This window comes from Gossypium hirsutum, chromosome D13 (assembly GCF_007990345.1).
Source record: "Gossypium hirsutum isolate 1008001.06 chromosome D13, Gossypium_hirsutum_v2.1, whole genome shotgun sequence".
Lineage (NCBI taxonomy): Eukaryota > Viridiplantae > Streptophyta > Magnoliopsida > Malvales > Malvaceae > Gossypium > Gossypium hirsutum.
The window spans coordinates 15,859,123-15,885,040 of NC_053449.1; the positions used below are offsets into that span (position 1 = coordinate 15,859,123).

At 32.1% G+C, this 25,918-nt stretch overlaps 1 non-coding gene across 1 annotated transcript; it reads right to left on the reverse strand.

Moving 5' to 3' along the window:
• Nucleotides 1-4,690: 4,690 nt before the first annotated feature.
• Nucleotides 4,691-4,797, reverse strand: LOC121225872 (small nucleolar RNA R71). Its single transcript, XR_005923775.1, has one exon. It is a non-coding gene; the product is annotated as a small nucleolar RNA R71 (small nucleolar RNA).
• Nucleotides 4,798-25,918: the final 21,121 nt, after the last annotated feature.

The following is a 25,918-nucleotide window of genomic DNA, read 5'->3' on the forward strand; positions in this document are numbered from 1 at the left end:
ACCGCAAAAAACCATATGCAAACTTTGAAAGGGATGATACTATATTATACTTCCACACACTTTCCTGCATGTTCTACACTTTTTTTAATATATATATATATATGGTCCCCTTAAAAGTTGGGTTTAGAACCCTAAAAGAGATTTTAGTGTTCGCCAATAAAGTGCGAAACTTAGCAAATTAAATATATAGTTTGGAATAACTCCTCAAGCTTTGAAAAGTTGCTTTGGGTATAATCAAAGTCACCTATGTAGTAGAGTCTCTAAAAGCGTAGCCAATGCAACTAACACCCACTTTATTTAGCAGATAAAAAGGGCAGATTGCTTAACTTTAATTTAGTAGTTAGATATTCCAAAATATTTCCTCTCAATCACTCTCCTTACCCCTTCCTTTTTTTCTCTTTCTTCTTTTTCATTACCTGCAATGAATTAGGTCTGTTTCCACCTCCAACAATTTTTTTTATTAAGCATGCACAAAGTGAGTCAAGGGGAGAGACACAATGATATACAGATACATACACACATATATATAATGGCTTATCTAGTTGAGGCAACACGTAGAATTGTTTTTCAAGCTTTTTTCAGAAGCTAAACTTTGAAAAGAGTTTGACCTTAAACTAGTGCTTTGCATTTTCAGCTCTTGATCCCTCTAAAGAACTCATTAGTTCTATTATAGGGTTATTTCCAAAAGACGTCCTCTAACTATGGCCTGAATTTTAGATTGATCCTCAAAGTTGAAATTCCAAAACATTTTAATTAGCAAATGAAGCCTTTGATACGGTTGGCAAAGGCTCAGGCTCTAGATCTTGAGTACCCAAGTTTGTATCCTATCCCGCGCAATTGTGCATTTGTGTGTTTTAGTCCGAATCATTATTGTTTTTCTTTCGTTTGTGCATTATAATAGTTTGATCCTATTTTGTAATTGCTTAGGCATGTACGTGTAATTATATTTGTACTTGTAAAAGTTTTTGCTTAAAAAAAAAGAATACTAATTGAACCATCAAAGTATTAGTATTGTATCAATTAAGTGATTCTCTTACTCTTGTCTTCATCTATTATATATAAATTCAGCCATCAAAGTGTTTTTTTCTTTTTAGGTATATCAACTCTTCCAGTTAAATTGAATAAGTAATTAAGTAACCAATACACATAAATTCCATACTATGGGAACTCCAACATAGGAAAATACATTCATGTACCTTGATAATCCAATTATATATAACCAGGAAAAGATAGGAGCTGGGCCTTTCAAGTTTGAAGTGGTTTACTCAAGGCACTTTGATTGCAAAATATACAGACAATTGGGAGCTTATCCCTTACTGAAAAACACCACAGATGAAGCTGGCAAAGTGGTCCATCTTCCTTGTCGATCGACACATTGATGTGCATAATATAATATCATTACATAGTAAAGCGACCACCTATCTACTTAAACATTCATTCAATCAATAATGATCTCTTTTAAGAGAGAAAATTGTTTAGCAAGCTATGTTATTTGTAATTGAGTTGATAGTTGATATGCATGCGTGTGATATCAGCTTCGGGTTTATTTAGTATTCGGTAGTTTAGAATTTATGAGTTGAATTTTTCAGACGGATATTTGTTTGAATTGTTTGAAGTGTGAATGGTTTTAAATTGGTGTCATTTGAAATTCGATATTATAAAGCATATCAAATAAAACTATATAGAGATAGATGGATAGTACTGAGATGGTTGTTTGAAGAATCATGGCATTGCGATTGCCCACCACCATATATTGTAATAATTATGGATATGAATGAAATTTCATAATCAGGGAATATATATATTTATGATGGATACTTTTCCTTTTTATTATTATTATTATTATTATTATCCAGATTCATTGCTTCTGGTTTTGGAGCAATCCCCATTTGGCCCACTTGCTTCATCGTTTCCTCCTTTTCCCAAAAAAATAACTTTCTCAAATCCAAATACAGATTGGTCATTACATAAGAAATGTTAAATATAATTACCCCAAATAATATTCTAATCATTATGACTTATTAATGATTAATTTATATTCAAATTTTAGTTGATATCCATTTTTTCAATAAAAAACTATTCTTATTTTGGAAAATGTAAAAGATGAAGGTAGTGAATGTTATTTAACGTAAATTTTCAAATATTTTTGTTAATAATGTTAAAAATTTACGGGTATCATATATTAGGTTAAAATACTCATCATCATCTTCACGTTATAATGTTTTTTTTACACATGACAGCTTTTATTTGAAGCATTTGTTTACAAATTGAGTACTTGGATAAATTACTCTTTTGATCCTTCCCCTTTAATTTTTTAAAAGTTATTCCATGCCTTTTGTTAAAGTATTTTCTTTATAACTTTTTATATATTAAATATAAAGTTGAATTTAAATAAATTATTTCTTTATTTTAAGATTTTACTTAATTGAATTAACTTTTAATGTTATCATATTAAAGTTAATGAATATTAAATTGTTAACCTTAAAATATAGTTTTAAAAAAAATACATATTAGGTGAATAAAAAAAAATCAAGAGTGAGGAAGGAAGTGATGCTCATCTTTTTGTTGAAGACTATAATACCAAGAAGGTGCGTTTCAAGGACAATAGGGGTGATGTGGTGTCTGGTTTCGACATGGTTGTGGATCGGGTTCTGTTTGTGGTTGTGTCTTTGAGGGATAAGTGATAAGCTGTAAAAGTAACATATTTTAATCTCATTCTTAATGCGTTTTTGGATGATTAATTATATAAATTAGCGAATTTGATGCTCCTAATCCTTTAAATTCATGTTTCTATACTTAGGAGAGCCTTTGAGAGAGAAAGGAGCGAAAAACGAGCCAAAATCGAACAAATAGAGTTGTTTCCAGGATCCACACGGCCTAGGCATTTCCACATGAGCTGGCCATATGCCCGTGTGAGCCACACGGGCTGGCCACACACCCATGTGCCAGCCCGTATCAATATCGCACCCTACTTCCCAAATAAGAGGAAAAACCCAATTTTTAGGCTTTCTGAACATCCTAAAGTCTATAAATACCAATTAGAAGAAGATCTAAGGGGGCACTCAGAGAAGATTGAAGAGAATACTCGAAGAACGCCATCGGAATAAACTCAGAAGCGGATCTCCTTCAAGATCGAAGATCTCCATTTAATTTCCTTTGAAGTTTTATTCAGTTTCATTATGTCTTGTTGTTATCCTAACTTTGAGATGTTTCTATTCAGTATTATGAACTAAATCCCCTAGATACCTAGGGAGGATGAAACCTGTGAAGAATCTTATTATTTAATTTCTATTTTTATGCGATAAATACTTGATTCTTGTTCTCATTTATGTATGCTTATTTCATGTTTTAATATTTTTAGGATATTAATTCATGTTTAATGTGCTTATTTCAGTGGAGCAAAAGCCCCTATTTAAGAGTAGATCTAACATAATTGAGTGGAGTTGCATGCAATCCTAGAAATAAGACGACATAAATCTACTGGATTAAAGTAAAATATAATAGTAGAATCCATAGATCGAGTTAATGTGAGGATAGGGGTTTTAATTAGAAAGAGATTTCAATTAATCAACCTAGAGTCAATTGTTCTTACTCTCGAAAGAGATATTAACCTAATTTAGGGATTTCTACGTATCAAGACACAAGTGAATAAATCGTTTAATTTAGATTCAGAATAATAGGTGAAGTCTAGGTGGATTCTTTCCTGGGTATTGTCTTTCTCATTGGTTATCTTCGATTATTTTCCCATTCCATTCTCTGTTGCGTTCGTAGTGAAATTAGATTAGTAAATTTAGATTAAAAACTATTGCTTCACTTTATCGGCTAAATAATAGGAAAACGGTAATTACTAGTACTTTTAATCCTCGTGGATACGATATTCCCTACTCACCATGGCTATACTATTGATCGATAGTTGCGCTTGCCTTTGTCGTAATTATAGTTAGTTTAGTGACCATCAAGTTTTTGGCGCCATTGCCGGGGGCTAAAATATTAGGAACACTTGATTTTTATTAATTTATCAATTTATTTTTATTGCATTTTATTTTTGTTTTTAGTTTAATTTTTGTTTAATAATTTTTATTTTATTTGCTTCTGGTAGATCCCTTTAGTTTATGACTAGAAGAAGCCCGTCGGGACATTATTATTTGACAGTAAGATTGAAAGTATAGCTCGCAGAAATCGTATAGAAGCAAGGCAGAGTCGATAGAGTATAATAGACGATTAGGAGGGCATTATTATTATTACTGAGGAGATGGGTGATAATTAGAATAATCAGTTGCCTCCTATGGTTGTTGCAAATTCTGCAAATTCAAATCCTGTTCCTCGTACTATGTACGATTATGCCAAGCCCACTTTAACTGGGGATGAATTGAGTATTGTGAGACCTACTATTGCTGTGAATAATTTCGAACTGAAGTCGAACACTATTCAGATGATACAAAAATTTGTTCAGTTCGATGGTTTGCAAGACGAAGATCCAAATACTCACTTGGACAATTTTTTTGAAATCTGCGATACTTTCAAGATTAATGGCGTTTCTGACGGCGCCATTTGCCTACGGTTGTTCCCTTTCTCATTGAGGAACAAAGCTAAACAGTGGTTGAATTTTTTGCCACGAGGTTCTATCACTACATGGGATCAAATGACCAAGAATTTTCTACTGAAGTATTTCCTACCGGCTAAGATAGTCAAGTTAAGGAATGATATCTCTTCCTTCATTCAGATCGACTTAGAGACCCTATATGATGCATGAGAGAGGTATAAGGATTTACTGAGATGGTGCCCTTACCATGGATTACCTCTATAGCTACAGGTTCAAACCTTCTACAACAGTTTGAATCCCTCAACTAGGCAGTTAATTGATGCAGCAGCTAGTTGTACTCTGAATAATAAAACAACTGAAGCGGCTTATGAATTTATAGAGGAGATGTCACTGAATAATTATTAGTGGCAAGTCATGAGGACGAACTGATGAAAGCAGCCGGTGTTTTTAACTTAGCTGCAGTCACCATGTTATCGAATTAGGTAGAACTTTTAAATAAGAAAATTGATGGTTTATGTGTTTCTACGCAGGTACATCCGGTGATGCAATGTGATGCAAATGGAGGTGGAATAAGTAATCCGGAATATTTACCTTTCGGTCTTAGCATAGAGAATGAGCAAATAAATTATATGGGTAATAATTCTAGACCTCAAAATAACCCTTATAGTAATAACTATAATGCAGGATGGAGGAACCACCGAAATTTCTCATGGGGTGGTTAAGGAAACCAAAGACCACAACCCCCTCCGGGCTTTCAACAAGCCTATCAGCAAGAGAAGAAATCGAACCTTGAAGAGATGTTGGCAAAATTTATTTCGGTGTTAGAGACCCGTTTTCAAAACAACGAGACAGCTTTGAAAAATTAGCAAGCGTCAATTCATGGGCTCAAAAATCAAATTGGACAGTTTGCTAAATTGGTTTCAAAAAGGCAACAAGGTAGTTTACCTAGTAACACCGAACCCAACCCAAAAGAGCATGTGAAAGCAATTACATTAAGGAATGGGAAAGTGTTGGCTGAACCCGAAAAGAAGCTGCAACAGGCATCTGATAAGGCAAGCGATGAGGGGGTAAATCTCGAAGTAATTCAAACACCGGTACTTAAAGAATACAAATCACCAATCTCATATCCGATAAAGTTGAAGAAAGACCGCATGGATGAACAATTTGGTAAATTTCTTGAACTTTTCAAACAGTTGCATATTAACTTACCTTTTGTTGAAGTTATTTTGCAGATGTCCACATATGCAAAATTTTTAATGGAGCTATTAACAAATAAAAGGAAGTTTGAAGAGCTATCCACTGTGGAACTCAATGAGGAATGTTCAGCTATTCTCCAAAATAAACTACCAACTAAGTTGAAAGATCCAGGAAGTTTTACTATTCCCTATATTATTGGTAGTTTAAACATTGAGAAAGCATTAGCTGAGTTGGGTGCTGGCATTAATTTGATGCCTTATAAAATGTTTAAGTAGCTTGGTTTTGGGGAACCAAAACCCACTAAGATGAGTATTCAATTAGCTGATAGATCTGCTAAATATCCTAGGGGTATTATTAAAGATATCATTGTAAAAGTAGATAAATTCATATTCCCTGTTGATTTTGTTGTGCTTGACATGGATGAGGATGTTCAGGTGCCTTTAATTTTAGCAAGGGCTATCATTTATGTGGGTGATGGTAAACTTGTGCTTAGGGTAGGTGAAGAAGACATTATTTTTAAAACCTATGATGCTATGTGACTATCTAGAGAAAAAGATGATTCTTGTTATTTTATTGACTCTATTGATCATGTTATTCAAGATTCATTACAATAAATTGTTCATAGGGACACGTTGGAACTATTTTTGGTTCAAGGAGAGGAGGTAGATGGCGATGATGTTTTAATAAGTAAGACGAAAATTGATTTAGATTCTAGTGAGTCCTCACTGGGACAGATAAAGTATGAGGACATTAAGGTAAGCAATGAATTGAAATTAAAACCTTCTATTGAAGAACCTCCCAAATTAGAATTAAAACAATTACCAAATCACTTAGAGTATGCGTTTTTTGGAAACAATTCTAGATTACCAGTGATTATTGCTTCAGATTTAAAGCCAAATGAGAAAGATGAGTTATTGAAAGTGTTGAAGGAACATAAAAGAGCTATAGCCTGGAAGACTTCTGACATTAAAGGGATCAGTCTTTTTTTTTGCACCCATAAAATTTTAATAGAGGATGAGTACAAACCATGTATGCAAACTCAAAGACGGCTAAATCCTAACATGAAGGAAGTCGTTAAGTCTGAAGTAATTAAACTTCTAGATGCTGGAGTTTTTTATCCTATTCTTGATAGTACTTGGGTGAGTTCTATGCAGGTTGTTCCTAAGAAGAGAGGCATGATTGTTGTAGCCAACGAGAACATTTTAATAGAAGATGAATACAAACCATGCGTGCAAGCTCAAAGACGACTAAATCCTAACATGAAGGAAGTCGTTAAGGCTGAGGTAATTAAACTTCTAGATGTTAGAGTTATTTATCCTATTCCAACGAGAACAGTTACGGGATGGAAAGTTTGTATTGACTATAGGAAGTTGAACGATGCCACGAGGAAAGATCATTTTCCTCTGCCATTCATAGATCAAACGTTGGAAAGATTATCTGGGCATATGTATTATTGCTTCCTAGATGGACTCTCTGGCTACTTTCAAATCCCGATAGCTCCCGAGGACCAAGAAAAAAATGACATTTACATGTCCATATGGTACGTTTGCTTATCGAAGAATGCCTTTTGGATTATGTAATGCTCCTGCTACTTTTCAACGTTGCATGTTAGCCATCTTTGATGAACTTGTAGAAGATATTATGGAGATATTTATGGACGACTTCTCGGTATTCGATAATTCTTTCCATCTTTGTCTTAAAAACATAAAACGAGTTTTAATAAAATGTGAGGAAAAAAACCTTGTGCTTAATTGGGAAAAATGTCACTTCATGGTTTGAGAAGGGATTGTGTTGGGCCATAAAATTTCTAGTAAAGAGATTGAGGTTGATAGAGGAAAAATTGAAACCATCGAAAAATTACCTCCCCCTAGTTCAGTTAAGGCTATTTGAAGCTTTTTAGGACATGTTGGGTTTTATAGAAGGTTTATTAAAGATTTTCTAAAATAGCTAAGCCTTTAACAAATTTTCTAGAAAAAGAAGTGCCATTCGATTTTAGTCAGGAATTCTTAGAAGCATTTAATACTCTTAAAGAAAAATTAATTAATACCCCGATTATGATTGCACCTGATTGACATTTACCCTTTGGACTAATGTGTGATGCGAGTGATTTTACAGTAAGTGTAGTTCTTGGACAGCGAAGAGACAACCATTTTTAGCCAATTTATTATGCCAGCAAGACGTTGACAGATGCACAAGAAAATTACACTACTATAGAAAAAGAATTGCTAGTTATGGTTTTTGCATTCGATAAATTTATACCATATTTAATATTATCTAAAGTTGTTGTTTACACTGACCATTTAGCTCTCCACTATCTTCTAACAAAATCGGATGTAAAACCTCGACTTATAAGATGGATTTTATTATTGCAGTAATTCAATTTGGAAATCCAGGATAAGAAGAGAGCTGAAAATCTTGCAGCAAATCACCTTTCCAGACTAGAGAATTCACATCTCAAAAAGCTTAATGAGAATAAGATAAATGACTCGTTTTCTGACGAACAACTCTTGGTTATAACCGATTCTGAAGTCCCTCGGTTTACAGATATCACAAATTACTTAGCTGCTAACATCCTACCAAAAAGGTTGACACATCATCAAAAGAAGCGATTCTTTGCCGATGTGAAAGTTTATTTTTGGGAGAATCATTTTCTTTTTCATGTTTATGCAGATCAAGTAATTTGGAAGTTTGTTACAAAATCAGAAGCGAGTAAAATCTTGGAACATTGCCACTTAGGACCAACAAGAGGACATTATAGTGGGACTAGGAAACCACATAAAACACTTGAATCAGGCTTTTATTGGCCCACACTATTCAAGGACACTAACATGTATGTTGCTTCTTGTGATAGATGCCAGAGAATAGGTAATATTTCTAAACATGATGAAATGCCTCAAACTTATATACTCTCATGTGAAATTTTTGATGTCTAGGACATTGATTTTATAGGCTCATTTCCTAGCTCTTTTGGTAATAAATACATCCTAGTAGCAGTCGATTATATGTCAAAATGGGTAAAAGCTCAAGCTTCACCTACCAACGATGCTAGAGTGGTAGTTTGATTTCTTAAAAAGCTCTTCTCTCGATTTGGAACACTTAGAGCGATTATTTGTGGTAGGGGTATGCATTTTTATAACGCTCAATTTGATAAAGTTTTTAAGAAGTATGGGGTGCATCATAGAACAACTACCCCTTATCACCATCAAACTAGTGGGCAAGTTAAAGTTGCAAATCGAGAACTCAAACGCATCCTAAAAAAAACTATAGAGTCAAATAGAAATGATTGAGTGATAAAAATAGATGACGCTTTATGGGCTTTTAGGTCTGCATATAAAACACCCATACAAACATCTCCTTACAGGCTTGAATATGGAAAAAGTTTACATTTATCGTTTGAACTCGAGCATAAAGCATTCTGGGCAATAAAATTCCTAAACTATGATCTTAAACTTGCAGGTGAGAAGAAATTGATGCAGCTGAACAAGTTAGGTGAGTGCTGAGCAAATGCTTACAAGAACCCGATCTGATCCTTCACATGTTATCTCCCTGACGAATGTAGAGATTCAGTCTGATATGTCATACAGTGAATTACCCATCCGAATTTTGACTCGAGAGGTTAAACAGTTGAGAAATAAGAACATAGCTTTATTAAAGGTTCTTTGGCAATGACACGGAATAGAAGAAGCCACTTGAGAACCTGAGTAAGCTATGAGAAAGCAATATCTGAACCTTTTTTCTGGTAAGATTTTCGGGGACGAAAATTCCTTTAGGGGAAGAGAGTTGTAACAGCCTGATTTCAGTGAAATTGGAACAGTGGTTTTAGGACCACAAATTTGAAGTCAAAATATTTATTTTATAATTATTTTATTGTCTACAGTATGATAGTAGTACCCTATAAAAATTTCGTTAAGAAATTTTATCGTTTACTTGCTCAATTTGATAAAAAGGACTAAATTGCGTAAAGTGTAAAAGTTGAATTCTAGTAGTTAAAGGATTAAATAGCTATAGAACCTTAAAGTATGAGTCCTTAATTAGTAATTAGACCATAAATAGTGATAGTGGATGTACATGGCTTGGCATTTGTGTAATTATTAATGTTATTAAAGGTTATATATGTAAATAGGTAAATAAATGGTAAATTAAATAAAACCAAATTAAAGATATCATCTTTAAGCTATTCTTCAACCGAAATTAGGGCTTTGGGAAGCTATTGTTGAGCTTAAACTTTCAGCAATTTCATCTTGTTCATAGGTAAGTGATTTTTGTCCCGTTTTTAATGATTTTTATATTTTCAAGATCATTGTAGCTTAATCTAGCTAGCCCGGGGACTAACTTGTAAAAATGTTAAAGGATTTAAGTTTTTTCATGAATGAATATTGATTTCTTTTGTTGTTTGATGGAAGAAAATGGATAGTTGTTGTTAGATGAACAACTTTTGTAAAAAGATTTTTGATGAAATTATCAATCAGGGGTTAAATTGAAAAATGTGAAAAACTCATGGTATAATTTGTAAATTAATGAAATGTGTGGGCTGTTATAAGTGTATATGATATTCAGCTAGGCTTGGGTAGGGGTAAAATTGTATGAATTTCCTTTTCCGAGCCTAAGGACTAAGTTGTAAAGAAATTAAAATATTAGGGGGAAAGTGTAATTTTGCAAAATGTGAATTTGGATTTAATTGAATAGATTAATTATTAAATTGATTAAATTTATTCATTTAGATCAAGATAATCCACGTACGACTTTAGATCTAGTTAAGAAAAAAGCCTCAGATTAGTCGACTTCATTTTCTACGTTTATTGTCGAGGTAAGTTCATACATTTAAATAGTGTTTTCAATTATGATATAAATACTATTATTGCATAATATTAAATTGTGTGTTGACGGAAAAATTCAACGACATAACAATGATCATCAACAAATGAAAAGGGATAGCTTCGGCTATCAATTATGAAAAGGGATGGTGATGACCATCAAATTATGAAAAGGGATGGCTTCAGGTATCGTACTATGAAAAGAGATGGCTTTGGCTATCGATCTATGAAAAGGGATGGCTTTGGCTATCAAATTATGAAAAGGGATGGTGACGACCATCGAACAATGAAAAGGGATGGTGATGTCTATCAAATTGTGAAAAAGGATAGCACCGACTATCGAGCTATGAAAAGGGATAACTTTAGTTATCGAATTACGAAAAGGGATGTGTTAACCATCGTATTATTACCTCGTATGAACTTCGATAAGAGCTTTCAATGTAAATTTCATTATTATGATGAAAGGTAGGTAATGTGTAGCATTGTGGAAATTAAGAGTACGAATACATATTTATGAGTTTTCGAATTAGTTGTTCCCATGTTGAATTTGGATATACATGCTTTGTGGTTGTTTAATGTATTAACAATTTTAGAGTATAGTTGTTACAAACTTACTAAGCATGGCATGCTTACTTTGTGTTTATTTTTTTCTATATTCGTAGTTATTAGAAGCTCGTTCGGGTTGGAAAGTTGTCGGAGATTTATCACACTATCCATCAGCTATATCGGTACCTATGGATGTTTTTATTTTCAGTTATAATGGCATGTATAGGCTTTTGGTTGTTGAATTTGCCATCTACTTGGCTTGTATTTAGGATTTTGTGTGTTAATGTAAACTTAGTTTAATATGTAAATATTTAGTCTTTAAGTGGTTGTTACCTTAGATCTTGATGCTTGGATGATTAAGGATGAAATGGTAATCTAAAATGGAAGCTATAAGTGTCTTGTGATGTGTTGGAAATGTGGTGAATTGGTACCTTACTTTATATGAAATATATGTACATTTTGGTGCTAGTTGTTGAATGAAAATTTTGGTATCAATTGGTATGTTTTAGTAAGTGAATTCAATGGTTTGGTTATTGATGTAAGATTAGTTCAAGTTTAGTTGAACATTTTAGTCAAATTGAGATTATATTTTTACAAGATTAAATGTTGAGTTGAGGTTCCCCATGGGCATATTGGTTGTATGATTGTATACATTAAATTTATAGCTTGATTATGCTTGAATTTGGTGGCTTGTTTTGGCTTGCATATATGTGAAATTTTGGTTATAGGTTCATGGCAAGTTGGGTAAGAAAATGGCTTTTAAAATGACATATTTTCGTCCATACGGGCAAAGACACGAGCGTGTGTCTTAGTCGTGTGTGACACATGGTCAGGTGACACAGCCGTGTGTCTCTTGTAGCTTTCAAAGGGTTACACAGCCTGGCACACGGGCCTGTGGGGTTATTTCGAATGGCACACGGCCTGACACATGAGCGTGTGGCTTGACCGTGTGACCAAAGTCAATAAGTTACACGAGCACGGACATGGGCTAAGACACGGCCGTGTGTCCCTACTTCGAATGCCCACATGGCCGTGTGACCCCTACAACTTTGAAAATTTTCCTTATTTCTTGAAAAATTCTTTAAGTTTCTGATTTAGTCCCGACTTGTTTCTAACGTGTATTTAGGGCCTCAAGAGCTCGTTTAAGGGACAATATGCATGTTTTGAATTGGATTTAATATAATTATTGATATGATTTGAAATGTTTGAGATTTATGTTCGTTTAGTTTGAAAACTCTGGTAATTATCCCTAACCCTATTCCGGTGACAGTTATGGGTTGGGGGTGTTACAAATTAGCTGATTAGATCTAGGCCAATTATTAATACATAAATTAATGATAAATTTAGTAGGCCTCATGCTGGAGGGTTTTCACTTAATTCCCCAAAGAGCAACGACAGTTTGGGCTCTTCTATGCCTTCTGAATTTGGTTTGGAGAAACCTGCTTTTAATTTGGGTAATAATAATTTTAACTCCTTTATTGATGAGTTCCATGCAGATTTGATTTCATGCTTCAATATTATATTTGAGGATATGCCTGAAAGAGTTGTGATTCTAAATTGGGGTGTTTTGAATCCAAGGAAACATTTTGCTGTCACCTTCAAGGAAAAAGGTGACCATAACATAAGCCTTAATTTAGGAAGTGCTAATTTTGCTAGTGGAATTCAGCTTAAATAGGGGATAAAAGGACATGGTTTTGGCAGCAAAAATGAGAATGGCCAGTATGGAAGAAAGCTTAATATGGTTATTAGAGAATGAGGAGACCAATTTATGGTTGTCGGATTTTCAAGAGTTCCTCTGGCAAATATGATGAATTCCATGGTGGAATTAATAAGTACTTAGATTAGAAAATATTTGTGCAAGGATTCCTTAGGTACAAAAGGAATACATGCCAAGGTTTCGGGTTTATCTAAAAAGTGAAAGGTTAGTCTTCTTTTCTTTGATAGCATTTATGAATTTGTCAATTTTCACTTGGAATTGTCAAGGTTGTGCCAGTGTCAAGTTCCTTTGTATTTTTTAGGAGCATAACTTGGAGTTCAAGCCTAATATTGTTGGTTTATTTGAAGCACAAGTTAGTGATGTCAAAGCAAATAGAATCATCGCTAAATTGGGATTTCAGTATTCTCACCGGGTGGAGGCTATTGGTTTTTCTAAGGGTATTTGGATTGGTTGGAAAAAGTCAGTTTGAGTGGAGGTGGTTTATAATCATTCTCAATTTGTTCCTGTTTGGGTTTTCGGTTGTGTGCCTGCTCAACCTTTTTATGTCACTTTTGTTTATGGTAGTCTTGTCGGCTAAAAGCAGAATAAGCTTTGGGAGGGACTAAAATTGACTATCCTGGTCGGTAATCATCCTTGGATTGCCATCGAGGATTTTAATGCATTGTTATCCACTAATGATAAAATAGTCGAAAGATCTTTTAGGAGAAGGTGTCCTTTTTTGGTGATTTAATAGAGCTATTGAACTTCAAGACTTGGCATTTAAAGGACCCTCTTTCACTTGGCATAGAAGATGGGTCTTTGAACATCTCGATAAAGTAATTGGAAATGGTGCTTAGTTTAATGTTTTTCCTAATTGTACAGTAACACATCTTTCGAGGTTGAAATCAAATCATCGAACTCTCATTCTCTCTTTAAAACTGAAAGATATTATGCCCGAAGTTTAACCTTTATATTTTTCGCAGGTTGGGTTGAACACCCAAATTTTATTGAGTTCATTAAAAATAATTGGGATTTTTATAAGAGTATGGTGGAGTCTCTTGATCAGTTTACATCGAATATAAAATCCTGGAACAAGTCTGTGTATGGTCACATTGGTGTTCGTAAAAAATGACTTTGTGGGAGCTTTCAGGTATTCAAAAGGTGATGGAAAGTGTTCTTCATCATGAGGAATTATTGTGGAAACAGAAAGCGAGATGTGATTGGTTATGCTTGGGGATCGAAACACCACCTTTTTCCATAAAAGAACATTACAAATAAGGAAGCATAATTGGATATTTGCCCTAAAAATGACGATGGTGAGTGGCTTTCTGAAGAACTTGATCTGTAGCTGGGGCAATTAGATTCTTCTAGAAATTGTATTGGGAGCATTCTGTTGGTATGAGTAATTTATTGGTTAGTAATTTCCCAAGGCTTGAACATATTGATGTTCTTCTATTGGTAAGGAGGTTTTGATGTCTTAGTTGAAAGCACCGAAAAGTGATGAATTTCATTCTTTTTTCTTCTAGAGTTAGTGGCATGTGGTTGGTAAAGCCATTTTCAAGTGGGTTCAAAGGGTGTTTGTTGTACAAGCTATCGATCTGGAGTTGAATAACACTTTAATTGTCCTCATCCCTAAAGTTTTTAGCCCTGAGAAATTCTCATTTTTGACTTATTAGTTTATACACAGTTCTATACAAATTGGTTATGAAGGTTATAGCAAATAGCTTCAGAGTTGTTTTCCAAAAAATCATTGCCCCTGAGCAGGCTTGATTCATAGCAGGAAGATAATGTTATTATTGCTCAAAAAGTGATCCATTCCATGAGAAGTAAACAAAAGAGTAGGAACTGGATGACTATCAAAATTGATATTGAGAAAGCCTATGATAGAGTCAATTGGGACTTTATTGATGGTTCTTTAAAAGCTTTAAGTATCCATGATTTTTCTTCACAATGTTATTATGTCTTCCATTACAGGTTTTACTTTGTAGGTTTCCCCACGCAGAAGTTCTGACCGACAAAAGGGATTGGTCAAGGGTTCCTTTTATCACCATATCTTTTTGTCCTTTGTATGGAGTGGCTTGGACATAGTATTCGATTAAGGATTAATTCAGGCTTATGGAGACCCATACTTCTATATCGGCCAGGTCTGGAGCTGTCTCATTTATTCTTTGATGATTATTTGGTTATTTTTGGTCATGTTAATATTGGACAAGCTAATAGGATTAAAGCTATCTTGGAGGAGTTTTGTGCTTATCTAGACATAAAATTAATGTGGGGAAAGAATTTATTTTTCTCCAATGGGGTTAATAAAGATTCTATAGAACGTCTAGGTGGTATCATTAGTTTTTAGATAGTGACAAATCTTGGCACTTACTTGGGAGTGCCCCTTTTTCACGAGAGGGTAACTAACAACTCCCTAAGGTTTGTTGTTGACAACGTTCGAAGCAAGTTGCATGGTTAAAATGCCAGGAAATTGTCTTTAGCAGATAGAGTTACTTTAGCTTAACCAGTTCTACTATCGATCCCCAATTACTTCATGCAATCCATGATGATTTCTATAGGGGTTTGCAGGGAGATTGAATGTATGGTCAGATAATTTATTTGGGGATCCTCGAGTAAGGAAAAAAATGGTGTCGGTAAGCTAGAAGGCGATGTGTCAACCTTGGTCTTGTGGTGGTCTTGGGTTAAGGTAGTTGAGGGATCATAACACTTCGTTCATGCTTAAACTAGGTGTTAATGTTGCAATTAATTCCTCTACTTTGTGGGTTAGGGTTCTCTGGCCGAATAATGGGATGGAAGAAGATTTGACTGAAAGTATTGCTCGAAGTAGGTGCTATTTTTTATGGAGTGCCCTCTCTAAATTCTAGCCTTTACTGAAAGAGAATCTATTTTGGTTTGTTGGAAATGGGTCTAAGATCAAGTTTTTGCAAGATCCATGGATTCTGAGTGTAGGAACTTTAGTAAGTCAAATTTTATCTCATAGTAATCTTGATTTGGAGTGCACTCTTAAGGATTTGATCATAGAGAATGGGTCTTGGAATCTTGACATTTTTCGATTATGGGTCCTTGAGGAGACTATTAGAAGAATTGTAAGCATACCTCCTCCTCATCCTTTAGCGGGACCTGACAAGATCACATGGATGGGCACCTCTACGGACACTTTTTCCCTTAAAAGTGCGTACTGGAAGCTAAGGAAAAGTTCTTGGGATCCTAAGGATACTACTTGGAATATCCTATGGAAATTTCAGGGACCCCAAAGAGTTAGACTATTCATTTGACTTGTGCTCAAACAAAGGTTGCTAACTAATGTGGAATGAGTGAGGCGCGATATTGGGTTGATGATCTTGTGTAGTGTGTGGATTTGATTCAAAAGACATTTTACTTGCCATTAGAAACTGTATTGAGGCAAAGGAAACCTGGTTTCAGATCATTCCTTCAGATAAACAAAGATGGTTTTTCTCAGGTAGCCTTCATAAGGCTAGTGTATGATTTGCAAAACAAGTAGAGTTTGGTGATGGAGGAGGTGGAATGAGTGACTCATGTTGGTATCCTAGCATGGCACATTTGGAAGAATAGAAACCTTTTTATTTTCCAAGGTATGACATGGAGCACTAGTGAAGCTTTTAAGATCTCTTAAAGTTGGGCTAAGCAACATGCTTCTTTGAATAAGAATAGCTTGTACAAGTGGTTACAAGAAAGGGAGACAATCCCTTGGAAGGACAGATGGGTTCAATTAAATACAGATGGTACTGCTAAGACGAAATCTTAAATAGCTGCTTCAGAAGGAGCTTTGCGAGATCATATAGGAAAGTGGATTTTAGGTTTCAACAGGTGCTTGGGGAAGTGTTTAGTTTTTTATGCTGAACTATGGGGAATATTTGATGGTTTGAACATACTGCAGAGCCGGAATTATGAGAGAGTGTTGATTCAGACTGATAGTGTGGAGGTTGCCAACGCTATTCAAGAATCTTCATTGTCATCCTTGAATTCTGCTTTAATTTTGCAGATTCATTTACTCTTGAAGAAGGTTGGTCAGTGACTATTACAACATATTCCTAAAGAAGAGAACAAGGATGCAAATTATATACCAAAATGACTTTTGATAGAGAGGAGGGTCTATTATTATTTGCAGTTCCACCTAGAGATATTTCATATGTTTTAAGTTAATGTAACTTTTTGTTTGTTCACACACAAAAAAAAAAAAACAAACACATACTAATATAATTTATTAAATTAAATTTATATTTTTAAATATAATAAGAATTAATTACATTCATTAATTAAAAAGTACAGCAAATATAAATATAAAATTACAAAAAATTGAATATTAACGATCTTAACATTAAAAAAATTAATTTAATAATATATAAAATAAATAACCTATAAGAAATTATTGATAGTATTATTTAAATTCTATTAATATTAATATTCAAGCTATAATAAATGTTTGCATTATTTTAATATTAAATACTTTTAAAATTAAATAATATTCATATAATTTATTCTAAATTAGTTAAATTTTTTTAACAAATTTTGTAATTACATTAATTTTTTAATAATTTTTAAATAAATTTATTAAAAATTTTAAACAAAATTAATGTTTTAAAAATATTATAAATTTAATATATACAATTGACCTTTGCATCGCAGGGAAATACAAACTAGCTTAAATTATAAAACTATCCAATTCACATATATATTTTTTTATCTTTTCTCATTTCTTAGATTTGCTCAAGGGTCGTGTCGCCTACTCAAGTTTGAAGGCCTGTTCAAAACATGGAAAGATTTAGACAAAAATATGAAACTCAAAGAATGGGTTTGGATAAAAAAAATAAGGTCATTTAAAATATGAGTCGGATTTGGGCTCCAACATTCAATGTTTGATCTTCATCCCTCTTGTTTTCTACTTTATAATATATATATTATGTTATATCTATACTATTAATTAAACTACGGACTAAGTTGATGTCATGAGCCAATCGAGCGAACACCAACTCGGTTAATGAAATTATGAAAATATCCTTCTGTATTTAAAATAAATTATATTATTCAAGAATATTTTAATCTTTTTATTAAAAAATCAATATTAGTGGGATTTGAAGCCATGACATTTGAGTCGATATAATTTTAATTTTACCACTCAAATAAGGCATTATTTCCAAATGTTTTGTAAATATTAATTTTATTATGCACATTTTATTACCTCCGTCAATTATACATATCTATACTATTATTTAAATAATCAGTGAAATTACGAAAATATCCTTTCATATTTAAAAAGATTATATTATTCTAAGGTGCTTTAGTCTTTTTATCATAAATTGTTTTGTGCATCGTATTACCCTTATCGATTGTATAACTATACTATTATTTAAACCCCTGACTGAGTTGATATCACGAGTTAACTGGACATCAACTCAGTTGAGAGATTACTAAACTACCCTTACATTTTTAAATAGGTTATACTTTTAAAAGGGTACTTTTGTCTTTTTACATTTTACGTAAAACCATTATAAAATTTGAACTCATGTCAATGTTTTATTCTATTTTTTCTTTACCACTTCAACTAAAATTTTATTCTATTTTTTTTATATATTCCAATGCTATTATCCAAATTGTTTCTCCCACGTCCATATATTTATACTATTATTTAAGTCTCTGATTAAGTTAGTGTCATGAGTCAACCGGACACTAACTTGGTTGGGAGGTTACTAATCTACCTTATGTATTTGAATAAGTTAATTCTTACAATGGAACTTTTATCTTTTTACAATTTTTTATAAAACCAGCATAAAATTTGTATATATTGGTGTTAACGTTAAAAGTCAACTAGATAAGCAATTAGAGTGCATTTAATATTCTTAATTTGATGTATTTACCTATTTAAATTTCTTTTTACTCTCATTTAAACTAGTTTTTTATTTGAATTTCGTATATATTGCATATGTGTTACTATTAGTTTCAAATATTACGTTTCATTTTTTATTACATGTTTTTTTTTTTGAAAAACACACCTATGTTCTAAATATGTGATATATATTAACTCTATAATGTAAACATTAAAAAATATAGATGATGTCTATGTTTAAAATTTCAATAAAATAAAAACATATAAATTAGGAAATGTTAAATTAAAAGTAATATATTTGTGCAGGTTTAGCTATTTACAAATATAAATGGACTTGAGAAAATTAAATAGATATAAAGTGTAGTAAATTTGAACAGGAATCCAACATGAGCCATGAATACAAGTGAACAATGTTGAAATATATTTATTAATAATAATGTTAAAATTTTACAATTATTTAAATTATAAAACCACCTACTTCGCTTCTTCCATTCTCAAATTCTGGCCCATATTGTTACTTTTAAAAAATAATAACCTATCAACTCTCATGCAAGTCTCATTTTATTTTTATTATCATCCATACAAAATGATATAGGTATGCTGTTCAATATTTTAGAATTGAAATGAAAAATCCTTTACTGATGAAATGTAAAAACATGATTTGAGAACCCCCCCCCCTTGTCAGTAAATTAAATATATTAAAACTTGACATTAATTTATAAGCAACAGAAGCCAAATCTCAGGTATAATGCTTAAAATCCCATATTAGCATTATTAGTAGTAGGATTGTCTTTATTATGTAGGCAGGAATATATATAATGTAAACAAAGCATCTGCCATAGGATTAGGGTTGTGACGGCTATCATTTCATGACAGCGAAAGTAAACCAAAAAATGGAAAATGAAAGGGGGATTGGTCCACTCACATTATACATATATATTACCTGAAAACTTTGATCATCTTCAATGGGATCCAGTGGCTTGCCTGCAACCTGTTTGGCAACTTGGAAAATAAGAGAAAAAGTGGTCCTCAAACCCTGAATGCGACTGCACCTGCCTAAGTTTAACTTCATTTCCTTCTTCTTCGTCATGTATAGATATCTTCATTTTAACAAAACAAAACCAGGGTGAATTTTCTAGGTTTTTTCTCAGCCATTGATACAAAGCTTTGAAGATACTGGCAATGCAGTTTGGCTTTTTGATGGTCTACTGCTTCACTACTAATATGATTAAACAATTTTTGAAATATATTTCCAAATTTCATAACGAGGTTTTCTATATGACTCAACCATTTATATATATATATATATATTATATGCAAGTAAATTTATGATATAAAATTTCAAAAGAACAAAAACTAACAACCCTATATTGAATCTTTTAAGAGTAACTTCGTCAAAATAGCTTAAATTTCATTTCCATTATATATGCATATAAATAAATATACATATAGAACAAGAGATATCAATTGTTGCAAGGCTAGCTTTATTAATTTCATATTCAGTAATGGCTTTTCAAAATCTCTCTCACAGTTGTTACATTACCATATCACTTTTATAAAAATATATATATTTTAACTCTTTATTTATTTTTTTCATCTTTTTTAGCTTTTAAACTTAAGTTATTTATCAAATCACCTCAAAAAAGATGAAAAAAAAATTAACACATGTTAACTTTACTGGCATGGCATATAAGTGGATACCACGGTAACAATTAATTACTTTTTAAAATTTAAAATTTAAAAATATATATATAAACTATTTAAAAAATTTAAAAATGTTAAAATTATTAAAAAGTCTAAAAAATATTTTTTAATTTTTAAAAATAATCAATTGTTAACATGACATCCACGTAGTAAGTAACCCACATATGGAAAGTTAATAGACGTTTAACTTTTCAATATATTTTGGGTGATTTGACAAAAACAGTAAGTTTAATGACAAAAAGAGGCATAACATTAAATAAAAAACTAAAATAACTTTTCTTTTTGTACATGTGGAGGACAAAATAAGTCATTATGCCAAGTTAATTTTAGCCTTTCTACTAAAAATTCTTTAGATTAGGTTTTATACATTAAAAATTTATTCAAATCATGACACCATTATAAGTTGTTAAATTATTGATAATTTAGACAAAATATATCATACATAACTATTTTACCAAAAAAACCCAACTATCCAAAAAAATTCATGTCTTTTTTAACTGGCTAAAAAAAATGCAAACTTAACAAATTTTTTTTCAACCACATGATAATTAAAAAAATACATGGATTATTTTGGGGGATGGTTGGGTTTTCTTATGGTCAGGTCAGATTATGGGTAAATTAGTTGGGTATTATATATTTTGTCCATATTATTAGTAACTTAGCACCAAATTATAACAGTGTCATGACTTGAACAAATTTTTCATATATAAGGATTAATTTGTAACAATTTTTAGTAGAGCGACTAAAATAGACTTTACATGGTAGTATTGGGACTCGTGTTAAACTTTGACTCTTATATATATTGGTATTCCAAGTTAATCAGATATCAATTTTATTAATAAAAGACTACTAACTCAATTTTTTTTAAAAAAATTACCAAATATTTTAGGGATAATTTTGTGTTTAAATTTTTATATATAACATATTTAAATAAAATAACTTAATCACTTTTTCTAAAAGAAAACATTTCACTTAAAATATTACTTGAATGGAGTGATGGTTAAATTTTTTTTCAAATACTCGTTTAACACGAGTTCAAATCGTATTATCCCATCCCCTACCTCTAATATTGTATAAAAAAATTTACTTTCTTAAAAATATACCATTAATTTTTTCCTTAAAATAAAAGACTACCATAAATTTTAAAATATATATATTCTATAAATTTTTTTCTTCACACTCACATAGTGAATGTGACAAAAGTTAATATATATATATAAACCCAAAATATATACACATTTTTTACAACCCACTTAAAGTAGCATGGAATTTTTTGTTAAGTGATATATTAGATATTACTTGTTAAGATCTAATGTTGTTAGTGTAGTAATATTATCAATGTATTTGTAATTTTTCAAACAAGTTTGTTTAATAAAATTTCATTTTTCTCATCAATATCTCTTGTATAATTTCCTCAATGAGTTTTTGCATGTAAAGCAAAATGAAAGAAAATATTAACTCCTTAATTATTTAACAATTAACTAATACTAAGTTGCATTATATGGTTGTATCACAATGCGAGAAAACAACTTATATTAGTAGATAGTCTAAATGGTTCATAGTCTAATCGAAATTGAGCAAATAAATTAAAAGATTATTATGTCATTTATTAAGTCCAATTAGGAAAATACCATATATTGGGTATCGGAGCAGATGACTCCTAAAAGCTGGAGACATAGAGTGGTTGTTTAGACTGACAGTACACCAAACATGATCCAAGTAGCATAATCCTAGATTCGTTTATGGGCTTATCACTTGAGACGTCTATAATATGACTTACCTCAATCCTACATAAGTGATGAACTATGTGTGTGTGTCTCGTATACTTTGTTGTATTAAAAGCCCGAGTTAAATTGGTAAAAGAGTTGAAAGTCGGTACATTTAGTATACAACTTTTGCATGACAAAACTTCACTTGCAATAGTGGAATTCATATCCCAATAAGGGTACATGATATCCTCTTATGGGCATTATGTGATAGATGGAAAAGTAACGTGGTCACAAATTATTTTTCTAAAGACAAATGAATGCGCCCCAGCGTGCATGCATTGGGGCTTAGAATTATGCAATTTAAATATCGAAGTGAAGTGCGGTATCTACAAGCAAACTTGTCAAATTGTAATATAGTTTTAGTTTACAACAAAAAATTGTGAATTATTCCAAGTATCGTACCCAAGGGATTGCTAGTTTGGTGAAAACTATTATTAAATTAATTATCAGAAATAATTACTAGTCTAATCGAATTATGAATTATTAGTGTCAATTCTAATTTAAGATGGAAATTAAACTAATGAAATTAAACTAAACCTAAACTAAACTATTGGAACTTCCTATTCCTAGTTTCAACGATGCGAGCTACTTAGACTATAATCGATCGAATTACTAATTATTAATTAAGTCGATAATCACCCACCATTGAGTTATTTACCACCCTTAACTAGGAATACGCACTCGATCTCATCTTCGATAAGAGTTATTACCTAAAATGTCCCTTCAGTCTCATTTAGGCATACAGATACCCTTTCGGTCTCACGCTCAACACAAGTCTACTTAAAGGCTTACCCAACAGAATACCTTTTTAGTCTCACTTGTCTAGATGTTTTACTATGGTTGTAAATCTTAATATACTAAGTTCTTTAGCAAACTTAAATAAATACCTAATTTCAAATAACTATTTGCTTAATCGAGTACTCAGTTAAGCAACCAAATCATGCAAAATATTTATCAAGCAAAAGTTGTATTCTTATATTCATATAAACATTCAATTAACCAAATTAATTAAAGACATATAAATAAAAAATGAGAAAGAGAATGCTCATGGATTAATCAATGTAAAAGCATTTGTCCCGAACATCCTCCACTCGCAATGTCTTAACTTTAGAATAGAAGAATTCCACTTAAGAAAACATAAAAGAAAACCTAATCTAAAGAACTAAAAACTGAAGAAAGAATGAAAAAGTATGAAAATTTTCTTTCGAACCCCTAATCTATTGTTTTTGAGCTGATATCTATAGTATTTGTGTAGTATGACCTAATTAGGTCAATTATAGGTTGATTAACAAGTTAAATATGATTGTGCTGACAAAAACACTCATCCATTAGTTTTGGGCCTCGTCGAATTGGTGTCCCGACACCCTATAGTTGATGTCGTGACTTTGAAGGTTGTATGCTCCCCCTTTGGACTCGAATTTGGATGTCACAACTTTGGCTTGTGGATATTGCGACATCATCTCTCATAGCTGACTTCCTGGATTCAAAGTAGTTGACTTTTTTAATTAATATGTGTTAGTAATTGACTTTTTTATGAAAGAAGATAAAATAGAACCATATTGGGAGAACATGTCCTTTGAGGGTAACACATATAAGACAAGGTCATTGGACAAGGACTTCATAAGTAGCTTTCGTAATGGTATATAATAAGGATAGCTCAGTCATAGTACTTTCATAGAATGACTCCATGACTAAATAATATTGTATTAATAGATAAAGAGTCGAAACTTAGTTACAAATTATTTAAACCATAATTATATATGTTCAACTGGTCCATTCACTAGCTTGGTATAACCTTGATGTTTTGCATTCAAATCAATGATATCAAAATATGAAAACGACAAATTAGATAAATAGATCGCATGTATTACTATTTGTTGTTAATAGTTTCCTCGCTATGAGCAAGAGACGACTTAGTAATTAAATTAATTTCTTCAAATTATTATTTAGGTACATTGTAATTAAATAATTGGAGTTCAAAGTGAAAATTAAATTAATTAGTCATCACAATTTCATACTAACAAGTTAATTAAATTTATTTAGGGTTTAAGGTTACTTTTCGAAAGTTTCTCATTTTCGAGCTTAATTTTGATTTAGCTCTTTTTTTCTTTATCTTGCACTCTTTCGTTTACTTTTTTTATATTACATACTAACTTACGTAATCCCTTCATTTCTTTTTTAACATACAAAGCCAACATAATATTTCTACCTAACCCTCAATGTTCATGGCCCGATGTCCATTACATAGTGTATTTTACAGAATGAAACCGAGAAGGATTTATTACTAGACACATTTAGGCTCAAGGCTTTGATATTAAGGCTTACAAGAAAAGGATACTTGAGGCTCAAAGATATGGGAACTAGGAGTACATAGCAGCAGGTAAGCTTTTAGGCTCTAGGCTGATTCAAAAAATGCCTAAGGTCTTTCCCGAATCAATCACATAATACCAATTCTTTCAAGCATACATCTATTTAAACGATCAATTAACAATTCAAATTATTTATCTACAAGGATCCATATACTTTATTCATCCTATGGTAGACTTTATACATTTTCATTTAGGTTATTGCCTCTACCCTATTATACACATTAACTAATTGAACTAATTAGTCTACACTTAAGAATAGAAAATTATCTAGTATCGTTCGAAATTTACAAGTTTTGCGATTTTATGTACTTATTTAATATTTACAACTAATAACTTATTACCTAATTGTAGTCAAAGCACCATGTAATTACACAAAATAAAAAATGAAAAATATTTTTGGTAATTTTGACAAAATTTAGAAAAAGACAAAAAATTAAAAATAAACATACAAACTAACATAAAAGCAAGAAAAAATAAAACACATAAAACTATTTTCATCCCTCCTACACACTTAGACTACACATTGTCCCTAATCTGTTCCCGAAAAAGATAAGAGGTTACCGGACTTTCCTAGAATGGAGCGTCAGACTAGCTTGGGGGTCCATATCCTCGTTAAAGCTCACGAATGTTGTGTAGTCTTTCAAGGTGATTCATTGCACATAGAACAAACACACAAAAACATCTAAACCAAATACGAAATCTAAAACTAGAAAGATAAGTCCCAAAAGATGGTGTAATTTAAGAGTGTACATGCTGCACAATTAGAAATAAAATGAAATGCGAAAACATGTAACTCTAGCAAGTCTCCTCATAGGCCCTCACTCGGTCCCGTGACTCTTTTACCTTTTCCCTTGACAATCGACTTCTTGTAAGATAGTCTGGGTCAGCTAGTCAATTCCCTAATGACGGGCCCCCTCATGGATGGTTGCTCGAACACAAACAAATCCTTGAAGTTGTCGTCTTTCGTAGCCTCATCATCCTCCTCCTCTCATTCTTCTCCTTCATGCTTGTCCTCTCCTATAACACCTGATACTTGATCCGAATTACCGGATTCAGATATTTGATGTTACAAACTAAAACACTTAGAAAAAAATTTCTATAGACGTGGAACAATTCTAAACTAAAATTTGTATTTCTTTAATTACTGTTTTAAAACCAAAGATTAATTAAAACGAATGTGTAATCATTACATCAGATTTTCAAAAGCAGTATATGGCATTACAAATTAAAATTGTGTTAAAGACAAACTTTTTCATGACATAGAACTAAGCGCTATATTCCTATTGTGCCTTCTGTTTTCATAGTACCACAACATGAACTATCACCTTGGCGCATTCCTGACTAAGTCCCTTCTGGTATATCAATAGTTGCCTCAAAACTTGCATCACAACTAGAAACTTATAAGTTCTAATGAACTTAGTAAATTTTAACA